This window comes from Pinus tabuliformis, chromosome 6 (assembly GCF_031772625.1).
Source record: "Pinus tabuliformis cultivar Carrire ecotype Pingquan chromosome 6, CPIR1, whole genome shotgun sequence".
NCBI lineage: Eukaryota > Viridiplantae > Streptophyta > Pinopsida > Pinales > Pinaceae > Pinus > Pinus tabuliformis.
This window is the reverse complement of record NC_142292.1, coordinates 367,284,799-367,308,219: the sequence shown is the minus strand read 5'-3', so window position 1 is coordinate 367,308,219 and position 23,421 is coordinate 367,284,799. Positions and strand designations below refer to the sequence as shown.

The following is a 23,421-nucleotide window of genomic DNA, read 5'->3' as shown; positions in this document are numbered from 1 at the left end:
TGGAAATGAATGACATTTTCAAGACTCAACATACCCCCCAACTGAAGCTATTGCATGTCCTCATGCAATATATATTACATTAACTCTTTTGATCCTTGAGCTTTGGCTTAACTTTGCATGATATCATTTGATAACTTCATGTTTCTGCAAAGTGTTTCACTTGAATTGCAACATGGTTGGTTCTTGTGTTACAACCATTTTTTTTTTTTTTTTTTTGTTGCCTTCTATTTTGATCTTTGAACTTTGCATAATGATATTTTGATTATTGTTGCAAAGTATATCTTTATTGGATTGCATGATGGTTGGTTCTTGTGTGACAACCATGATTTTGTTTGTATCCAATTTATCCTTTAAGAACTTTTTCAAAAGCCATTGTATGCTCATAGTAGCAATGTAATAATTAATATATGTTGGAAGTATGTGAGCTCCTGAATATGATATGGACATGGCAAGATATGAATATGAATGTATTCCCCCCCCCAACTGGTATTGGCAATTTTATGAAATGAGGAAGAGAAATGTTTTTCCAACAATTATCATTCTAGCTTTTTATGGAATTCTATGGTCAAAAGTTAGAAAATGCCGTACCTTCACTTACCCTTTGGAATGGATGAATTGTATGTGTAGTGGCTGAAAATTTCTGATCATATTCTTCTTCAAGTGGCTGAACAAGAGGAGTCATGGATAGAGAGATAAGATGACTTTTTATTGCTTCTACTAAAACTTGTTGAATCTGCTCCAAAATGCTGAAAATAATAGTCTTCATGTCTTCAAAACTCATTGGCACAATTCCTACTATGTGAAAATATGTTCTGATGTCGAACATAGTAGGAAATTATTGGCTTAGTGGCCATTAATGGATGCCACTAGTCAACACGAGGACTCTCACCGTTGATGACAATGAGAGTCAAGATGCCCAAACACATCTTGCTAGGTACGAATGAATTTGCTGATGTCGAGTCACCTAGAAGATCTAACGAACAAGAGACATTAATGTATTCCCATTGTTTGTCAGCATGAGGACTTGCCATTAAGGCATGCAAGCCTCAAGGTGTTTTTACAAAGAACTTAGACTCAAAGGACTATGGACTCAATAATTTGCATTGAAGCAGGGCTTATTTGCGGAATGAAAATGACAAGAAATGGAAGATGAAAATGGAAGATGGCAATGGAGAGTAGAAATGGTAATGGGCAATAAGCATATGAATGAGCCTCTTGCTTTTATTTGTGGGTTATGAATGGACAAAAAGAGATGGAAAGTGTATGTGAATGTAAGTGGAAAGTATGGAGTGGAATAAGGTGAATGGTTTATTATGAAGTATGGATGTGATGGATGGATGTGATGGAGACAATAGTATCTGAAAGTTTTTCAAGTGTTTGGATCTGAATTTGCATCAGCATATTTCCTCTTTGTTGCTGATCATCCTCTTATGAAACAAATTGGTCTCTTAGAGAGACACCATTCTCTTGTAGTCATTTGTCCTTCCTCCTGGAACCTGCAAAAAAACTAATACTTCTTCTGCAATGGAATGTAAGATTATCAAAGGAGAGAGGTGATCAATCTCTCTAGTTATGATATTTACACACAAAACTAAGAATTTGTATTAATGAAACAAGTTCTCAAAGGAAAAATCAAAAGAATTTATACCTGCTTTGGAATTAGTGCCTCAAGTTGATGTTGCTTCTTTTCAGCAATTTATTTCATTATTTGCCATTTCAAACTCAAATGATGGATTTCTCATTGTGTAGATCTTGTTGAGATCTTTCCAATGGTACTTAAATCATCAAAATCTGATTTTGTATGAAAAAGTTAGGCTGATTTGAACAATGAGGTTTTTTTCTGGCTGCGGAATTGGACTTTAGCTGCGGAATGTGCACGGTTCTGTAGCTAAAAATCTTGAATACAAAGTTAGCCATTTATCTTTCATCATCAGTCCAAAATTAATCAATACCTTCAGAAAAGTGAGCAAATAACTTATTCATTTCATTGATTCAAAATTATTATTTTTTCTTGACATGCAGTGACTCAGTGTGGCGACTCAGTGTGGCGACTTTGTGATAACACACAATTTGACTTCCTTTTGACCGGGGTCTTTTTCATCAATTTTGACTAAATGAATAGGACACCATCCATGTACTAACATTCCCCCAGCTACCCATGTGACTTGTTTTGCTTGATGACACCTGCAACCTAGAGTTTAACAAAACAGCTGCGGAAAGTTTGGGCTGGCTGCGGAAAGTGGCTAAAACAGTTTGATCATCAATTTTGAATTTTTTTTTTATTGTCTGCAGAGCAAAATAGTTTTATTGATGAAAAAACAGTCTATAACCATTTGGCCCTTCTGGTTCTACCTTTAGTAATCGACCCATCTTTACTCTATTTAAAATTTGTCTGCCTGTGAGGATTTAACAGAGGTAAGACAGCTGGGTTATGTTGTAAGGTTTATGGAAGAACAGTGGCTGAAAATGTACTGGATTAATTAACCAAATATAATTGACAGCCATGTTTTCTATTAGACATCTTTTCACTGAAACTCATATGAAGCAAAACTGTAACCAGCACGGCCTTCATTTGTTGCCTTCAGCTCCAACTTTTGAAATGGACTGCTGTTTGGATCGTAGTAAAAAAACATTTACTGAACTATCACTACGAGAAAAACACACATAGTAAAATCCTGCAATGGTCAAACCACAGTCTATAATAGGTAGCGGGAGTTATGCGGTGGAGAAGAGCCGTAATGAAACTGGTCACTTGGTTCACGCCACGTCTATCAATCGGCTGTGAAGAGCCGTATCCAACCAGTTCATGTAATGGAGCGCCGTCTGGGATTGAAACTGCTGGTTTTAATGAATTGCAACGGGTGGCATATGGGCAGAGGACGTGGTGGCAAAGAGTCCAGCACATAATCAAATTGGAATTCTCCTTCTTCAGGCACGCGGAATACATCAAACTGTCAGTTAATAACTCAATTTCTTCACGCGGCGGCAAAAAAGAGGCTCCAAAGAACCGAATATTTCTCCCAGACCGCCACAAATTTCTTCAAACGGTTTCTGGGTTATCTAATTAACCCACCTGGAAAAAAAACCCATGTTTTAGTTTTTCTAAATTCATCTCTGTTTGGTCAAATCGAACATTTAAAATATGACGTTTTTCTGTGTTTACGTTTTTCTGAGTTATCATTTTTTTACTGTTTTGAATTGTTGCATTCGGCCTTTGAAATGGTGGTTTTATTTGCTAAACCTCACGCCATGCAGCATTATCGACATCTCAATCTGGCTGCATCAACCAATTCCTTGTGTCGGCTCCAATCTAACTAGTAACAGGAGAGAAAGATAGATCAAATTGGGTGGGCAGAGTTGGCTTGCTTCCCAGAGAAAGCCCACAGACGTCTATGGTGATCCGGATTTAAACAGGAATGCAACAAATTACAGAGATAACCATATACACAAAGATGCAGCGGAAATAATACTTCATTTCATTAATGGAAAATACTGAAATATGCTTACAAACAGAAATGGAAATAAACTAGCTAGGGCGATGGTAGCTTATCTCTGAGAAGAGATGTGATGGCTACATGCCTCTGAACTGTGTTACAATGAGGCTCGAAGGCCTATTTATTGTTGAGAAACAATGGAAAAACCCTTAACATTCCAAAACCTAACCCTAGGAGATGAAACGCCAAACTGTGGGCCCCGTTTGGGGGTAAGTTGGTACATCAACTTCCCGGGGTCGTAACTTTGGCATATGATCTCCGTTTGACGCGTACAATAGCTCATTAGAAAGATCTATCCGAGCACTATCATTGTTGGAACAAGCAACACCAGTCCATTCCATGGACTCGTGTTGCCTCCGGATTCCCCAAAAAACGTCGTTTAGGGCCTCAAAACGGCTCCGGAAGTTCAGGACCCGAAAAACTGCTAAAAATAGTAAGTTGTGCTACAATTAAGGAAACTGAAAATGCTGAGAAAGACAATGGTCCAGGTGGACTTGGCAGGTGGCCACCAATATCCACCTGGATCATTCCTCCCCCCTTAGGAAGCAATGGTCCCCATTGCGTTGAGCTCCTCCATGAGATGAGGAAACTTCTGCTGAACTTGTTCCCTGGTGAGCCACTTGCCCTGCTGAAGGAGTTGGCCCGCTTTGACAACTCGATACAGTTGGATATTCTGTTGGAGAATGTTCTTGATCTGTGTGTCCATGATCCGATCAGTTGCAGCTTGTTCCATGCAATCTGGATTTAATTCTGTGGGTTTGAGCTGTTCTGCAATGTCGGATGTGTCTAGCAATGGTGGAAAGTATGGCCGAAGGCGGTCCACATTGAATATTGGGTGCAGGCCAAGGAATGGGGGAATGCTGAGCTCAAATGCATTGTCTCCCATAGCCTTAGTAATGGTGTAAGGACCATATCGGAGTGGTCTCAATTTCCGATAGGCTCCAGTAAGGCGTTCCTTTTGCAAATGCAACCAGACTTTGTCGCCCACCTGAAACTTGTGTGGCACCCGATGTTGATCATGTCGCTGCTTGTACTTGGCATTTGATTTCTCAAGAATGTCATGGACCTGCTGGCGAATATGTTGGATGCGCTCAATGAAGCTGGTGGCCTTATCTGTTTCGGACTGGACATGAGCTGAATTCATGTGAGTAGCTGCAAGTGGCATGGCCACATCAATGGGGCATAGTGGCTGGAATCCCAAACCCACCTGAAAAGGGCTATGGCCAGTGGAGCTGTGAAGAGCTCGGTTGTAGCTGTGCTGAACGTAGGGGAGGCTCTCGTCCCATGTGCGTGGATGCTTTGAGTTATACATGCGCAGAATGTGCACAATCATCCTATTGACAACCTCTGTCTGGCCATCAGTTTGAGGATGGAAGGCTGTGGACTTCGTGAGTTTGGTGTCCAGCATTGACCAGAGACTAGACCAAAAGGTGCTGAGAAACCGACTGTCCCGATCTGAGATGATAGACTGTGGGATCCCAAAGTGCACCCACACTCGTTCAAAGAAGAGTTTAGCAGTGGCTTCTGCTGTGATATTCTTCTTGCAGGCCATGATAATGGCCATCTTTGAGAACCTGTCGACGACCACAAAAACACAGTCATTTCCATGCTTAGTGGAAGGAAGGCCTGACATGTAATCCATGGAGATGGATTCCCAAGGTCGACTAGGGGTAGGCAACGGGGTATAGAGGCCTTGCTTCTTAATGGTCGGTTTGGCAATGGCACAGGCAGTACATGATCGGATGTACTTCCCAACATCCTGTCGAAGATTCGGCCAATAGAAATAGTTTTGCAGTACTGCCACTGTTTTCTCGACCCCGAAATGCCCAGCAGCCCGACTGTAGTGTGCTTCCCAAATCATCTTGGCACGCTCGCTTGAAGGAACACAAAGGTGACCGAGGTGGCATAATAGGGCATCTTGGAGGTGAAAATCTGCAACCTGCCGACCCTCCAAGAGTGTCTGGTATGTGTGGCCGAATTCTGGGTCGCTTTTGTAGAGAAGTGGCCAATCAGAAGTCTCATGCCCGCAAGAGTTGAGCACGGTGGTTAGCACCATGATCGGTGGTCGACTGAGGCAATCTGCAACATTATTGGTGCTGCCCTTTTTATACTTGATATTCAAGTGAAACTGTTGCAGGTATGTAGACCACTTCTGATGGCGATCATTCTACAATTTCCCTTGGGTCTGTATGAACTGCAGAGGTCGGTGGTCTGTGTGGATGACCGTTTCCTTCCCCAAAATGTAATGCTTCCATTGTCGGCAGGCCTGTACAATGGAATACATCTCTTTATCATAAGTGGGGTACTTCCGGACTGTGTCTGAAAGTGTTTCACTGTGATATGCCACTGGATGTCCATGTTGAGTAAGGACTGCCCCAATAGCATAGTCAGAGGCATCTGTCTCGACCTCAAATAGTTGTTGTAAATCTGGTAACGCGAGCACTGGTGCCGTGCAGAGGCGATCCTTCAACTCCCTGAATGCCTTCTGTTGAGATTCAGACCAAAAGAATTTTGCTTTCGCCCCGCCCTTGGTGACTTGACTCAATGGTGTATGGTTGTGTATGTGCTGTGGTCGGTAAGCCCAACCGCTTCACGACCTCTGCCGAAATGAGGTTCTTTTGACTCCCGCTATCAACAATGAACTGTATCGGGGAGCCCTTTACCCACATCTGGGAGTGGAAGAGACGCTCCTCCTCCTCTGGATCTTCGGGTTCATTTTTCTGGATCTTTGCGGTAGCAACAGTGGCGCTGGGATCCGCATCAATGATCTGCTTCCCTTTTTCATACCCCTTATCGGGTTCTGACTCAGAGTCGGAACATGCATCTGATTCTGAAACCTTTAGCTCAGCCACCAGTGACTGCTTGGCCCGACACTCACTTGTGTTGTGAGTGGAGCTCTTATGGAACTCGCACCATTTTCCAGTGTCCTTTCTCGGCTTCGCGACGTTGCTCTTTGCTTATAGCTTCGGCTGGTTGTCTTGGGCTGTCCCGCCTTGGCTTTGTCCTTTGTTCTGTGGTTTAGGGGCACCTTTCCCCTGCTTTGGATTCGCAGATCCAAAGTCTCGCTTCTTTTGTTTAAACTTCTGCTCGACCTTGACGGCATACCGGTATGCTGCGCCGAGCGAGGGGATGTTTAGGAACTGTATTTCTTCCTGGATGTACTTGTGCAGGCAGCCACGATATTTGAGTATCAAATGTTGCTCTGAATCCTTGATACCCAACTTTGTGCGAAGGGTATGGAAAAGATTGGTGAACTCCGGCACATCTTGGTCCCTTCCCTGCCGCAGCGTGGTCCACTTTATGTATTCATCCTCATAGCTTCCAACAGGGTAGTACTGCTCCTTGATGACATCCCGGAACGAATCCCAGGTGGGTGCGGCTGAAAATAGTGAGCCAGTACTTTCATCCTTCTGCTCGCAGTAGGTTTCCCACCAGTCCTTGACGTGGGGGGCTGCTTTGAGAAGAGCAAAAACAATCTTTTCCCGACTCGAAAATTCATGAACAGAAAAATAACCCTCTAGCAGATTTAACCATTTATCTACGGCATCGGCGTCCATCTCACCCTCGAATATGGGGATTTCAAAATTAACTTGTACCTTAAAGGGTGTGGCGTTTCCAGAGGAGCTGCTGGAAGCCGTTGCGCCACTTCTGGGTAGCCGCTGAAGGATCTGCGCAAAGCTGTCCATCATCGCGTTCCGTTGTCGCTCGAGCGCTTCTTCGAGCAAGATTTTGATGGGATCTCCTGCCCCCTCATCTTTCTTCTCGTCCGCCATGGGAGGCCGTCGGGATTTGCGAGGTTGGTCTTGCAAAGGTTCAACCAGTTCAAGCCCTAACTCCTTATATCCCGACCTTGTTGGGGACATGCAAAGAAAAACAGAGAAAAAGCAGACCGCTCTGATACCACTGATCCGGATTTAAACAGGAACGCAACAAATTACAGAGATAACCATATACACAAAGATGCAGCGGAAATAATACTTCATTTCATTAATGGAAAATACTGAAATATGCTTACAAACAGAAATGGAAATAAACTAGCTAGGGCGATGGTAGCTTATCTCTGAGAAGAGATGTGATGGCTACATGCCTCTGAACTATGTTACAATGAGGCTCGAAGGCCTATTTATTGTTGAGAAACAATGGAAAAACCCTTAACATTCCAAAACCTAACCCTAGGAGATGAAACGCCAAACTGTGAGCCCCGTTTGGGGGTAAGTTGGTACATCAACTTCCCGGGGTCATAACTTTGGCATATGATCTCCGTTTGACGCGTACAATAGCTCATTAGAAAGATCTATCCGAGCACTATCATTGTTGGAACGGGCAACACCAGTCCATTCCATGGACTCGTGTTGCCCCCGGATTCCCCAAAAAACGTCGTTTAGGGCCTCAAAACGGCTCCGGAAGTTCAGGACCCGAAAAACTGCTAAAAATAGTAAGTTGTGCTACAATTAAGGAAACTGAAAATGCTGAGAAAGACAATGGTCCAGGTGGACTTGGCAGGTGGCCACCAATATCCACCTGGATCATATGGTCTCTTGTTTCTCTAAAAATATTCCGATGGTGGCTTTCAAAACCGAGATGGTCCAAAAAGAAGAAGGGTATTCGAAGAAATCTAACGTTTCTGTAAGGAAGACAGCCTTTTCCAAATAATGGACCATTACGTGCAATAAGAAGTTTATGAAAATTATGAGAATCTTCTGGAAAAACCAGCATGCAACTATTCTGAGGTCACAAATCAGCGAGTTTGGCTTTCACCAAGCTTCAATATTGGAGAGATTATCTAATGCACGCATGTGGTCCTTTGGATGAAGTTAAACGCTCTTGGCCTGAAAAGGCTACAGGTTACATGGAAATTACAAGAGAGAAAAAAAAAAAAAAAACTTTTGCCTGCCATTTCTTTTATTGTCAAGTGTATGACACAGATACGATAACAGGGATGAAGCACTGGGGCAATGATATCATTTTTTTTTTTTTTTTGAATTTTTATATTGCTTAGTCATCCCTGCATTTTCATTTTATTGCACTAACATCTTGACTGTAAATTTGAAAAACAGAGTGGTGGCTGCGGAAACTGAGTGACAGCTACGAAAACCAGGGTCAGCTGCGGAAACTTGGCACAACAACCACTTAGCTAAATAGAGATAGTTAGGCAATCTTAATGGAAATGATCATGGGGAAATAACTTTTATTGATGAAATGGATGGCATGGAGTGAAAATGGAAATGAAATGAAGTTTATTTTGTCTCCTTTTTTTTTTCTTTTTTTTTTTGAATCAATTGAAGTGATGAAGTTTATTTTGTCTCCTATTTTTTTTTTAACAATTCTTTTTCTGATCCTCCAGATCACACAAAGTGCAGGAGGAGAGCATACTCAAGAATTATTATTTTTCTTTTTTTTTTTTACTTAACAATCCTTTTTCTGATCCTCTAGATCACACAAAGTGCAAGAGGAGAGCATACTCAAGAATTATTAACTTTTTTTTCAGATGTAAGAAATAAGGTCTCCTAATTACACTTCCCCGGCAACAGCACCAAAATGTCTAGTCAATTTAATGTCTTAAATTGCTCTACATAAATTATCAATCCGGGTATCGTAAACTGGTGAAGTGTGGTGCACTATATGTGCTTAGTTAACCTTTCTCTTACTTCGTTGTTTTATAGTTTATGTTGTTTTTGGGGTTTTGTTCTTGTTGGTTTTCTAAAGTGTTTAATGCAAATGGAAGTCCTATTCTAAGGTCTTAAGAATACTTTTAAAGGACAAGTATGGATAAAGATTTCAAGACAAGGCCTTTGTCCCTAATGGTAATTTCCAAAACTTAGCACTTCAAAAGAACTTAAAACATGTTATTGATGGAGTTAGTATTTAAACAAAAGTGTAAATATACAACTAGTTCAATCGAAATAAAATGCAATAATCAAATAATGAGAGAATGACTATGTGACCCAGTATCCTTGCTGCTTCAGCAAAAGGACAAGACGATTCTATCACGTCATTAGTTCATTAAAAGGCTATGTGCATCACTAATCTACAATCAACTTGAAAGCAATTTATGTACACTAATATACATGTTTTAAAAAAAAAAAAAAAAAAATAAAATGCAGCAATTTAAAAAGACATCTGTACATTAATATACATGAAATAAGAAAAAGAAATGCAAGAAATTAAAGTGACAACTATACAAGGCAGGGGCCCTCTACCACCTATGAAATCAAAGCAAAATTAAACACACTTGCATGAATTAAAATTGCATGAATGAAAAATCTAATCTACCTTACATTCTACAAAGCAATATTTACAAAATGAAATCTACTCTACCTTACATCCTAATATGCTCCATGACATCTACTTCACATCTCCTTCCATGTTGAGAACATCAAAGCTTTATTCAATTTCTTCAAAAGTACAAAGTACAACAAAGTTCTCCAAAGCTTTCAAAAGCCATCAAGGAAGAACTACAACTTAAGAACTAGGGACTAAAAAAGACTAACAAATGAAGGAGAGAGATCTCCTATTTATACAAAAAGATGAGAGCCATCTCATTAATGATAGTCCATGAATCTCTCCCTCTACCTCTAGAGTCCTAATCAAAATAGGAACTGATAAGACACATGTCTTTTTAGAGTTACAATACAATTAGGAGATGTGACACATATCCTCATGATCCCATGATTCTTTCCAACCAAATTCGAATTTGGCCTTAGAGTGCCACATAAGGGTCTTCTAGAAGCCTCCTTTCAACCTACACATGTCAACAATCTCAACCCATTTGTTAGGTATAAGCATATGCACATTATTTTCTAATGTTTAACCACAAATTCACTTAAAAGGCTTAAAAATAATAAAGATTGGAAAAACATAAAGGTGGCCCAATGATAATGAAAGTGGGATAAATGTGGTGACATAGTAGTGAAATGGAGGTGAAATGGAGGTGATATAATGGACATAATAGTGAAAGTGTAATGGAAATGAATGACATTTTCAAGACTCAACACCAAGGATCATCATAAACAATGGTGTCTGACGAAATCATATGAATGGCTGTAGTAGAAGACGATGCGTTGATAGGAGGAAAAGGAAAAGTTCCTAGTAACCAGACATCTTTAACTAGTCCTACTCCAACATCCTTATACAGGATAGTCATTTTACCGACATGCTGAATACCTTCAAAAGAGGCTGGGTCAGATGAAAAGTAAGTCAGCGGGTCTATAGTTACGATATTTCCATTATGAGGCAACACCAAACACCCACGGCCATCAAAGGCCTTTAGAATCGTCGAGGATTGATTTAGCGAAGGAGAACCAAGCAATCTCCAACACTGTATCGACATAATACACGTTAAGGCTCCCTCACCAATCACAGTCCTGTAAATAGACCTATTTTTTACTAACACTGGGATCTGGAAAGCCATTTGATGAGGTAAGCGTGGTGTACTATTTTCTAGATCGACAATTATAAGGTTCGAGTCCTGAACGTCAACAGCTCCTATAGCCGACAATAGTAATTTACGTTGTGTTGGACATGATTGCAGCACTTCCAAATCCGACATTACTGAAGGTGAAACAGCTAAATCTTCAACAATGTTATAGTTCTGAGCCGCTCTCGCATGTGGATTGAAAGCTGACTTTCGAAGTATACCCTTGGCAGGCGGTTTGATTACTAAGTCTGGGTTAGGTTTCTCGATCTGTAGTGGATCGGAACCGGGAGCTGAGGTTGATGGGTTAGAATGAGAAGATTCTGCTTCTTTACCATCAACGGGACTTTTACTACCATAATCATGCGATCGAGTCGCAATCCTAACATGGGACATCATCAGTATGGGTTCTTCATTGGCATTTGAGGAAGAACCTATCATCTTACTGTCTTGACTTGGAAAAGGATCCTTCAAAACAGCAGGCGTTTAGGAACCTTTGATAATTTTCGCAACCTCTGCACGATGAGGGCAGTCTCTTGTAAAATGCTCTTCGTCACAAATGAGACAAGGATAACGAGGTTTGCGTTTCTCATCATTTGATTCCACTTTTTCTGGTTTCTCTTTCGAATTTTTATCCATTTTATTTTTCTTCTTCCCTTTCTTCTTACCATCGGATTTTGATTTGGTTGTAGATGACTCTACAACATGAATATCGGCGGAAATTTCCGCGGAAGAATCTCTTGTCGGGGAATTTGGCAAGGTTATGATAGGAGAAGAATTCTTGGAAGACTTCTTCTTACTTTTGGTATTAACCGTACCAATCATACCATTAGCGGCATGAGACCCTGAAGGAGCTGCAACGATTTGATTTTGCTTAGGAAGATCGGGGATTTTCTCATGTAACATACCTGACTGAGTATAAACTAAGTCAAGGTACTGTGCTTGAGAAATTACTTGCTCCTCAGTAACGACTCTGGCCTTAGCTACATCCTTAGTGATCTTTGGCAATAAAGATTTTATAAACCATTCAGCTAAGATCTGATCCAGAATAAAAACCTTCACTAAACGCCGTCGACATCTCCATTCATGAATGTGATCTGAAATGTAAGTGGACGTTGACTGCTTTAATGAAGTTAGTAATTCCGTGCCATTTTCATATCTAACTGGCAACTGAAAATGAGTTAAAAATGAAGTAGCTAACTGACTAAAATTATAAAAAGTGGCTCGTGGTAACTCAATGTACCACTTGGCCGCAAGACCAATTAGAGTGCGCTGGAAAAGCCTTAAACGGATTGAATCATCTGAAATGGAGTTAGATGCACACCAGAGGTGATAAGTCATCACATGGTTCGACAGGTCCTCTCCTGATTTTCCTTCAAACTTAGGAATATCACTAGGCAACTTATTTGGCATTGGCAGCCAAAATGGAAGATAGTTAATGGGATCGTTTGTTAGGCGCGATAAGTCAGGCAAGTCCAAAGTTGCGATAAACGGTAACTGACGATTAGGGTCCCTAAAACTCTGGGTCATGAGACCAGCCCCAAGAGGAGGATATCCAAGATAACTAGGAATTGGAATTGCATTTGGGATATTATATCCTCCTGGAAAACCAGGATTAACCAGACCATACTGGGGTTGCTAAGGTTGTTGATATGTATACCTAGGGTACGGTTGATACTGATAGACTGGCTGTTGCACAACAGGACCGAATTGGTACTGTTCCTGGTACAGTTGATAAGTAAATTGAGGTTCACTTGTGACAACCGTACTTGAACCAGGTTGTCCTACAGGCATCTGAACCGAAGTTTGAATTGTGGATCCAGACTGAGGTAAAGATGTCTGAGGAGTTGATACAGGAATAGTAGAAACCAGAGCTGTCGATACTCCAGAAGTAGGTGGGGTATATTGAACAGATGTTGCAGTAGTTGCAGCAGCCATTTGAGGCGGAGTATGAGGCGTACTAGGCCCAGGCTGAGAAACTACCAAAGGTACAGAAGTTTGAATAGTATATTGGACAGGTTTCTGGGGTGAACTAGAAACTAAGGGTTGTCCAGTTTGAGATGACAACTGTACATTTGGTTGCAAGACCTGTTGAGTTTGCAATGGATCCCACACTAAGTTCATTTCGGGGTACGGACCCATAATAGGTTGAGAATATTGAGGACCATAACTAGGTTGAGGGTAGGGTTGATAATTCAGAGGTACATTTCCAGTTCCTTGAACATATGATTGACCAAAAGGTGGTTGGAAACCTTGGTTCGAGTACTGACCTTGGGGTTGATAACCCTGAGGCACGTATTGATACTGGGGTTGACCTTGACGTACATATTGATACTGGGGTTGACCTTGAGGTACATATTGAGTCTGGGGTTGACCTTGAGGAATGTACTGTCCCGTAGGTATGTATTGTCCTTGAGGTTGACCCCCAGGTGCAAATTGGGTACCTTGAGGTTGCCCCCCAGGCAATAATTGAGGATTTTGAGGTTGCCCCCCAGGCGGTAACTGACCACCTTGAGGTTGAGGATTAGGAATAGTACCTGACATCATGAGAATATCTTCTACACTCAACGGCTTAGTACCATTGTTTCCAGTTAATAACCCTTGTTCAATGGGTTGAGGAGATGCTCCCGAAAAAGTACCAGTAAGTGACTGATACCCAGAGGGAACAGAAGGACCGCGGTACAAAAAGGATTCTGGAGATTGAGAAAACATGGACAACTGTCTTGACATATTTAACGGAGGATAGTAACCTCTAGGTGTTGGGTGATAAGGAATACGAGGTGGTGAAAAAATTAGTCCCGGGTTTTCCAAAAAGTTAGTCAATGAAAGATACCAAGCACTGCTCCTAGGTGGACTATAAAAGATTGATTCACGCTCCCTAAGTTCTATAACAAGTTGATTTTCAGGGATAGGGATGCCTACTTCTTCTTCCGGAGTAGCAAGTTCTTCAATAGCTATAAGTCCAGAAGGAAGATTTTGGGTAATTATTCTTTCTACCCTGGGTGAACCAAGACCACTAGAAGTTGGAGAGGTAAACCCCGATGTTGGAGTAGCAGCAAATTCACTTTCAGGTTCAGATATTTCAGGTTCCTCACCTATATCGCTAGTAGACGAAAAGCTACCAGTAATTTTGGAAACAGACACAGATTGTGGATTATAATCTGCTACTAAAGCTTGAAAATCAGGATGTACCACCAAATAAGACTCTCCTTCATCAGGTGACCCAACTCTACTGTCTCTAGGAGTTACGAGGGCTCTCAACCCTTCAGGCTGGCTCGGTGAAAACTCAGGAGGTTGGCCCCGAAGTCTATGGGACTTCCTCAGTAATTCAGCCACGATTAAATATTTTAACTACTTCACATGCAAACAAAGTAAAATCTCAATGAAAACCACCTAAAGGCTCTAAAAAACCAAACAAATTTGAATCACACGCCTAAAGAATCTAGGAGATCAAACCACACACAAACAATAACTTTCCATACTGAAAACACTAGTTGGTGATGAAATCCAACATCGCAGAGTTCAATACAGAAATGGCAGTTGGAATAGTTACCCCAGCAACCTACTTAATGAATATACTGGCACAAGTTCCTCCACTAAACCATCTCGAGTGAAGAGAACCCCCCAGAAAATCCAAGTGAGTCTAGCCGACATCTGCTCCAGGTACAGTGGGATCTTCCCACCACTGTCACCTTAGGAAGAATCCTATAGAATATGGTCACTGTGGTTACCAACGGAAACAAATATACCTGGGGGAACAGTCTACGATCCGATACGCATGCAAGGGTAGAGTAACAAGCTCAATCCCCTTGAAGGCTCCTTGACATAATCCAAGGTTTACCAATAAGTGACCCCAGGCTCCTCGACAATGGTTAATCCGAGGTTTACCATTTTTAATACGTGAATATCTGGCGTCGTTCCCAATGAGGAAGGATTGATTCCCACACTGGTTCGGACACGATCTTGTGCTTCTCCTTTAAGAGGAGCTTTCCTAGAGCATAGATGCAACAGTTGGATTTTCTCCTACCGCAAGATACAGCTACTTGTTTGTTTTACTGTCTTGGAGAGTTAATTACTCCCTACTCCAAGACACTAGCCTAAGCTATGTTGGTGTAATAGAGCCCTAGAAATAAAAATATTACTAGATAGATTTTACTTTAAGCGTTATTTTTATTGGTTTTTGTTTAAGTCAAGAGGTGCGGAGATGAAACTTGTGGTGTGAAGACTCTTCTTGAAATCACTAAAAAATGCACTTAAGATGATTAAGCAATCTTTTCCCTTCAATGAACTTCTAGCTAGGAAAGTGTTTGAGAATGCAAATACTTGTAAACACAAATCTTTCTTAACCAACAAATTAAAAGAAGAGCTTTTTGTCTTTTCCAATGCACTCAAAACGAGACAACTAGTTATTTTCACAAAAATTTCCCTTTTCTTTCAAACACTCAAATACTACAAAAACAAACTTTTTCCAAAAGAGATTTTTTATTTTTTATAAAACACTCAAAACTATGGAAATAACTAATCTTGAGATCTATAAACTATAAAAAACTATTTGAAGTCAAAGCTTACAAGATGTCTTTTTCAAGGATGTTTTACTTAGCTATAAGCAAACTAAGGACTAATTTGTCCAGAATCACAAATCAGTCAAAAAACAACCCATTTTTGTTTTCTTTTCTAAAAACGAAATCCAAACTTTTAACACAAGTCTTTTCGAAGTTTCGCAAAGAGAAAACACAAGGTGGATTCCTCAACAAAGGTTTATTTTGCAAATGGTCAGACTCATAAGAAGGCCAGTAAAAACCAAGGTGATTTGAGGCTTCTACAGCTTCTAAGCTCTGAGCTACTACAAGACCAAAATGAAAACCAAGCCTGGTAACCAAAACTTCTAGGAATTTCACCTAAAACCCTAACACTAATGGAATTAACCTAAGAAAAGTTCTTAACAAGTCATATGCAGGTCTGGGCAGGGGATAAAAACATCTAAACAAAAACTAAACTGACTAAAAGAGAAAATCTTAAATTTTTCGAAATTTTAGCAGGGTCCGTAGGCCCACCGTTCACACAGGTGCGGTACTGCTCTATGCTAAAAGCAAAAGTGCAGATAGGTCCGCATTGTGTTCCAAGACGAGGGTGCGGTCCTCTCCCAAAGTTATGAAAAACAAAAAATAATCATAGATCAACTAAATCTACCCAATTCTACACACAACAAGCCAAAAACAGAAAGAAAAACACAGTTTCTCAAGTCAAAGTAAAGCAAATAAAGAAATCAAGTCCCCAGTGGAGTCGCCATTTTGTCACACGGAATGAGTCGATCTTGCGGACAAGATTGACCTTCCTAGAATCTAACGATATCTAGTGACAAGCAAGCCAATCAAAAACTATCTTTCTCTAAATATGAAATATATAAACAAAGGCGAACAAGTGTTTTGCCTACCTTGGGTCCAATGCAAGTTTGTGGAAGCCTCGCTCCTTTGATCCAAATGAGCTCCCTTGTAGTGAATCTGCAAACACAAACAAGCAAACAAATTAAATAGCACTTGAAAAGCCAAAATCATAAAGCATACTTATCATGATGATCAAGGAATTCATGAAACAAATGACATAAGACAATCTGTTGAGAAAAATGAATCTGATTTTATTAATTCAAATCAAAGAAGAACTTTACAACCTGTGCCTTGATGCTATACAAGCTCCTCCCAAGGTCCAACAAGAAGTCTCCTCTACTTTGACAAGTTTCACTCTCTTCCCAATGAAGCCAAAAAGGTATGTGATCTCTCCTCTCAAGCTTAACTAGGAAGTCTTAATTCCACCAGCATTTACCCTCAAAAATGTTCAGCTTCCAACCTCCTAGCAACCAGCCCAATGCCTTAATTTATAGTGCAATGGAGGGAAGTTACTAGGTCCTCCTTCAAAGGGATAAAGCCCTCCTTCATATGGATAACTCCTCTCATCAAGGGATTAGCTCCTTCTCTTTTGGGATGCATGAACCACCTAAGAGTGAACAATCCACGTCAAAATTCCTTCTAGAATCATCTAGAATTAACCCAAAGTGAGTATTTTAGAATAAACTTGCGCCTTTTTAACTTTCATAGGGGTCCACACCCACTCCTTTAGGGACAGAGCGGGCAGGTCCGCAGGTATTGTGAACAGGGGGTGCGGGACCACAGGCAACAGTGAGAGAAAGTGCGGGAACCAGAGCTTTATTGATTTTCAATGTCTTTCTCTCTTTTTCAAAGCTTGACTTGAAGAGCTAAGGTCTGAGACTTGCTTAGGAGGACAGTACAAGTGATGATAGACCCATACTGACTGCAAATAGTCATGGTGACGATATTTTTGTGTAACAATCTCCTTTTCATAGGTAGATTCTACCACATGTTACCCACTCAGTTGTGGACTGGTGAAAGCCAAGGATTGACCTTCCTGCATTAAGACAACACCAATACCAGTACCAGAAGCATCACATTCAATCACAAAAGATTTGGTGAAGTTTGGTAGTGCCAATACAGGAATGGAACACATGGCCTATTTGAGAGCCATAAACACCTGTTGTGTTGCATCAGTCCAAAGAAATGAATTTTTCTTAAGAAGGTTAGTGAGGGGTCTAGCAATGTGACCATAATTGCAGAAAAATTTGCGATAGTAACCGGTGAGACCCAAGAATCCCCTCAAAAACTTCAAGGTTTTTGGTTGGGGCCAATCTCGCATTGCCTGTATCTTTTTGGGATCCACCTAGACACCTTCATGACCCACAATGTGGCCCAAATACTCGAATTCTTCAATGCCAAAAGAGCACTTGGACAATTTTACAAATAATTTGTGATTCTGGAGCATCTGCAAGAATAGGTCTACATGCTGAAGATGTTTTTCCCAGGTTAGGTTGTAGATGAGAATGTCATAAAAGAAAGCGAGGACAATTTTTTGGAGATATGGTTTGAGCAGGTGATTCATAAGGATTTGAAAAGTGGATGGGGAATTACAAAGACCAATTGGCATGACCAAAAACTCATAATGGCCTTCATGAGTTCGGAAAACAGTCTTGGGAATGTCTACTTCTTTCATGCGTATTTCGTGGTAGCCAGAGCAAAGATCTAGCTTAGTAAAGAATTGAGCACCATGTAGTTCATCAAGAAGATAATAAACAACTAGGATAAGGAATTTGTCTTTGATAGTGGGCTTGTTGAGGGCCCTGAAGTTTGGACACATGCATTTTTGGCTTGATGGGCCCTGACCCAGGTTCAGCATTAAGCATCCAAGCAATTCCCTATACTACTAGCCCTTTCAGCATCAATCCATGGAATGTAGACTGAAGTCTCACCCAAAGCAGTATGGGGGGATGAAGGAACCAAGTTTCTGCACCCTGAGATAGTCGTGATGTCGATCTTATACCCTCACTCCTATCTTCACATAGATCGATAAGCCTTTAGGGATTATCGATGTACTTCTTCTTCCATCTTTCAGAACCTTCACGAAGGTATCCGATTGCCCTTCATGCAACCCTAGACGATGATTCAGGCACTTATGTGCCTCTGTAACTAGGTTATTGACTTTTTCCCCAAATTGTCTTAGGCATTAGCCAATTTTACCATACAATTAAGATTATCCTCATGTAAACATATATTATTACTTGTGTTCATGTTACAGGTGGAAACATATATTTTTGCGCATCAAATTAACATTATATCTAAAACTTAGCGTAATCACAACATTTATAACAGTAGTAAAATAACGCTTACACAGATGGAAAGTACATAGTAATTTCAGACAACGTCTCTTTTGATGATTCATATTTTCACTACAGACTCTAACTTCCCTGCGCACACAGCTGCAGGGGTCCGTGCACTCAGCTACGGACTTCTACCCTAGGCCTCTATGCACTTAGATGCAGATCCTCTTCCTCCGCTAAGACTCTTGCTCTTAGCTCTCACAAACCTATTACATCAATGACTCATGACTATTGAACTGCCTTAGACTCTTTAAGACTCTCCTTTTTATACAATTCCATGGTCAGCGGACCAAGGGCAGATCTGCAAAACCGACTCAACCTATCTAGAATAAAGGTGGAAAACAGTTTTTGACTTTAGATATCTACATGCTCCGTGACCACAAAATGTAAAGACTTTACATTCTTTATACAAAATTCGGGCCTTCTGCCCCAAAACTTGGGTTTGTAACCCCAAAATTGACCCCTAGGAGACCTGTTCCAAACAAGCCCCCAACACAAACATGTTGACTCACCCTCGAGTCACTCAGTTGGCATGGAGATATTGTCACGAAGACCTCCCAACTCGACTTGGACAACTGCTACTTCGGCAGTGCACTGTGTTGCTGCCTCCTTCATCTCTTCGACCAACTGCTCTGTCACTAGCCCTGCATTATCAGGCTATAGCTTCTGTTGAGTCTCTTGTATACTATCCAACTTGCTTTCAATGGTGGTCATGATCATGTAGGCCTCATCCAACCAACACTTCAAGTGAGCCTTCAACATGACTTCCTTGTGATGAGTTGTGTCTACCTGTTCTTTCAATGCCTTGGCCTCCTCTAGCTTCGTTAGTCTCTGCATGATGGCGACAGTGTGCGCTGTCACTTTAACCTCATTGTAGCGCTACTGTAGTTCCTGCGCTTCTATCTCCAGCCTCTACACATTGGGGTCTTCTTGCAGGCTGGTGAGTACCTCGAGCGACTACACAAAAAGGGTCGTGAAGTCTATCACTGTACTCTCTACTACTACAATTGCATCTATCACAACAGTCACACACTGCTCCCTGACTTCCGACGAAGTCAAAGGCTAGGCCCTCAACTGCAATTTTGCAATTTTTAGGTTTAGCTCTAGCTGAACCTTTTCTAACTCTATGCGTGCATCATGCACTCCTGCAGTGAGTTTCCAAACCCATACATCTACTGGCTTAGCCTTGGGAATGGCCAGCTCTGGGACAATTTGGCATGCCTCATCCACAACCTTGATTATTCGCTGATTCTTATCTAGCAGGATTATCACAAGCTGAATAGTGGAGTCTCTTTTCACAACCAACTAATCTTTGTTGACCTTTTGCTCGTTGATCACCTGTAAAGCACGTTGTTTGCGGGCTCAAATTTCATCAATCACACCATCCTACAGAATGTGAATCGCTTCACTAGGAAGCGTGGCCAAGTTAAGTCCCACTCCCTTGAGGGCGCTGACAACATGCCTGTTAGCTTCTATCGCCATCATCAATGCTCCATGTCGTAGCACTATGGCTCAGGGGTCCCTTGCACGTAGCATCCCTACAGCATCTGAGGTTCCAAAGGCTAATCTGGTGGATGCCACACTAGTCTAAGTCTATGATGCATGAATCTGCAGCTCCTGCAGACCCGTTTGAATAGCCCCCAACACCTATTGTTGCTACTGCTTGAACTATTGCAACATTTCCATGGTGGCATCCCGCATTGCATCCCTTATATCATTCAAATCCCCCTCTGTCAGGGTGATTGGATCCAGAGACATCTTGCTAGCCTTGGACTTCATTTGCAGCCCTACCTTTTTTAGTCCTCTAGTGTACTTGATACAGAACGGAGTCGTCTATGGGTCCACTCCTCCCTGTTCTTTTTGTTCATCCTCTTCTTCCTCTATCTCTAGTGAAGGTGACTTCTAACCTCCGTTAGAGCCGCACTCCTCTTCTCCTGCCTGCCCACCTGACTATTGCACGGCAACGCGCTCTTCCTTACCCTTGTCGTCAACCTCCTTTTTCCTTTTCACAACCAGTTGTTCCAGCTTCAACTTGTCCTCTTCCTTCTTGTGTTATGCGGCAGACTTCCTTGATCCCATAGCCAATTCTGAGGTAGTGCGCCACTCTGCCAGCCAATAATTAAGAACTACGTCGATCGCATCATCTGTTGCCAAATAGGGAAAGTCATGTCACTTCTACTCAAGGTCCTTTCATGCCTATATTGAGGCGTGGTGGAAGTCAACCTTGAATTCCACATACTCCTACAATCTGTCAAAATTGGTAGGTGACAACCGCGACTTGTGGTTGATGGCCATATGCACGTTCATCTCCATCAAGATCAAAAAGATCTTGTTGTCTTTTATCCTCTGAGGGTCCTTAGTCACCCACAGTGAAGCGTACTTTGATCCCTCTGGTAGGTCCGACACGACTGGACGAAATTGACTATCTTTGGGTAGCTCCCATGCTACCAACACTATGGACAACAAGAGCCATGCATAGTGGAATTGCTTACTGAGATCCCGTGCCTCGCAATAGTTCATGAGGAACTCTCCACAGAGGTAGCACACCCAATTAAATTGAACTCCCTCTGTGCATTGGGCCACCAAATCTATGATGGGTGCTGGCACTTCATCTGTATGACACTTCCGCATGACATTTCCTGCCAAGTTGCGTTGCCACTTTAACCGTAGGGTCACAAATGCTCGAAATGGTGTATCCACACGACTTCTTTAATAACTTGAACTTTTCCTTCATGGCCTCCGCGAGGACATGCTCGCCAGCCTTTCTGCCAAATTCCATGGCCAAATTTTCCCCTGTGTATGGCAGCTATGCAATCCTATGGATTAGCATATCAGTGATGAGTATTGGATCCTCCAGCCACAAACACCCATTGTGTACCAAGCACAACCGCTGCTTAATTACCACCATTGTGATGGGCACAGTTGTAATGTGGCACCCATAGCAGGTTGAGAAATCTTGCCTTATCCACGCCTCTCAGCCACTTTTGCGGTTCCAATGCGGTCACTCCAGTATTTTTGTGGAGGACCCGGTGCATAAGTTGGTCCGTTTCTAAATGAGGGAACCACTCTATGTCTGCTAAATCCTAGTCTTCTAATTTCATAAGGGGGACACACCCCAAGCGTGGTCCTTCAAACACAATTTGGTCCGGTAAGAGGGGTGTGTGTAGGGTGACCTTACTCTCATCAATGTCTTTGGGCACCTTGGTCTTTCCCCTGTGTAGAGGAACATACTCAGGAAGCTTAGTGATGGGGTTAGACCCCTCAATTTCAAAATCCTCCATTTCCACCCCAACATCCTCATCATCCATTGGGATATCCTCAATCTCATCTTATTTTTCCTCTAGGTTAATCGTCTTGCCATTTTCCTGTGCAGTGTGCTTATCCTTCTGTGGGTGTTCTCTGGGAGATGTACACACCGATTGTGGTGTCACAGCTTGCTTGCCCTTCTTATTCTTGGGACCCTCCTTGGTCAGGGTAGGCCTTGTTCTAGGCGACCGTGGAGACTTTGGTACTTCAATTGGGATCTTTGTAGGCACAACCTTTGGGGAAACTCCTTCTGCTATCATAGCGACCTCCGGAAAAGCTCCCTCAGTTGTCATGGCTTCAACATCCATGGCTGTTGCTTTTAGACTAATGTCACAGATGATTTTGCAGACAGTTTCTGGAAATCAATTAAACACTGAGAAATCAAGTAGCTCTTCAAAAAATGTGTGGTTCATGAATAGGACATAGTACAACTCACAATTTCTCAATATCCAAAGTGTTTTCTAATGTGTGGCCATATGTAATTTATAGGTCATTTTGAATTCAAATCTTATTGTTTCCCATAAATTCTTACTTAAATGCCACCCCCCGCTCCATTTGGCCATTTTTTCATCGTCAAATCATGAACAGTGACTTTAACAGTCACTTTCTGGCTACTCTGTGCGGTTTCTCCCTTGGTAGCGCAACTCTCTACGCGTTGTTGTGGACTATGTGACATTCCCTCATTCCGCACAGTTCTCTCCTCGCGCAGCTCTCCAACCTGGGTAGTGTAGTTTATAGTCCTGTACCTCCTTTTAGCTACCTGGAGCACTAGGACTATGCTTCCCTCATATAGTCACCTAGCTGGATCAATGATGTATGGCTTCAATCAGCTACCATTCACCTTCCCTAGGAAGAGTTCTCCATCCAATTTAACCAGCTGAAGTGCTCCAACATTGGTAATCTCCTTGATGACATATGGCCCTAGCTAGTGCATCTGAAATTTCCCTAGAAATTTATCAAATTTATTGTCATATAACAAGACCAAATCATTTACCTTGAAGGTGCGCAGTTTGATGTGCTAATTGTGCCATGCCTTTTCGTGCTCCTTTTGAACTTGTTGATGAAATCCAGCTAGAAACCGGTCCTCCTCAAGCTCTGCTAGCTGCGCAAGCCTCTCTTCCAGGGCTCCGTGTCCACCACTCCTATGAGTGTCGATATGCGCAAACTAGGTACAATATATTCCATTGGCATCACAACTTCTACACCATACACGAGTTTGAAAGGAATTTTCCCAGTCAGCTTCTTGCAAGTCGTTCTGTAGGCCCATAGCACCGCGGGTACATGCACATCCTAGTCATTTCTCTGAGCATTGTAGACCTTCATCAGTGCGCTCTCCAGTATCTTATTGAATGCTTCCACCATCCCATTGGCCTGTGGATGATAAGGTGTACTTTTCTAATGATACACCTAAAATTCTTCTATCAATGAGCTGATTGTTTCGTTAAGAAAGTGTGTACCGCGATCGCTCATCAAGATCTTTGGAC

At 41.8% G+C, this 23,421-nt stretch overlaps 1 pseudogene; it reads left to right on the top strand.

Annotated features, from left to right (window-relative positions):
- The first annotated feature begins 22,243 nt into the window (after nucleotides 1-22,243).
- The window catches only part of LOC149258821 (pachytene checkpoint protein 2 homolog pseudogene), a 55,899-nt pseudogene continuing 54,721 nt past the window's right edge, over nucleotides 22,244-23,421 (top strand).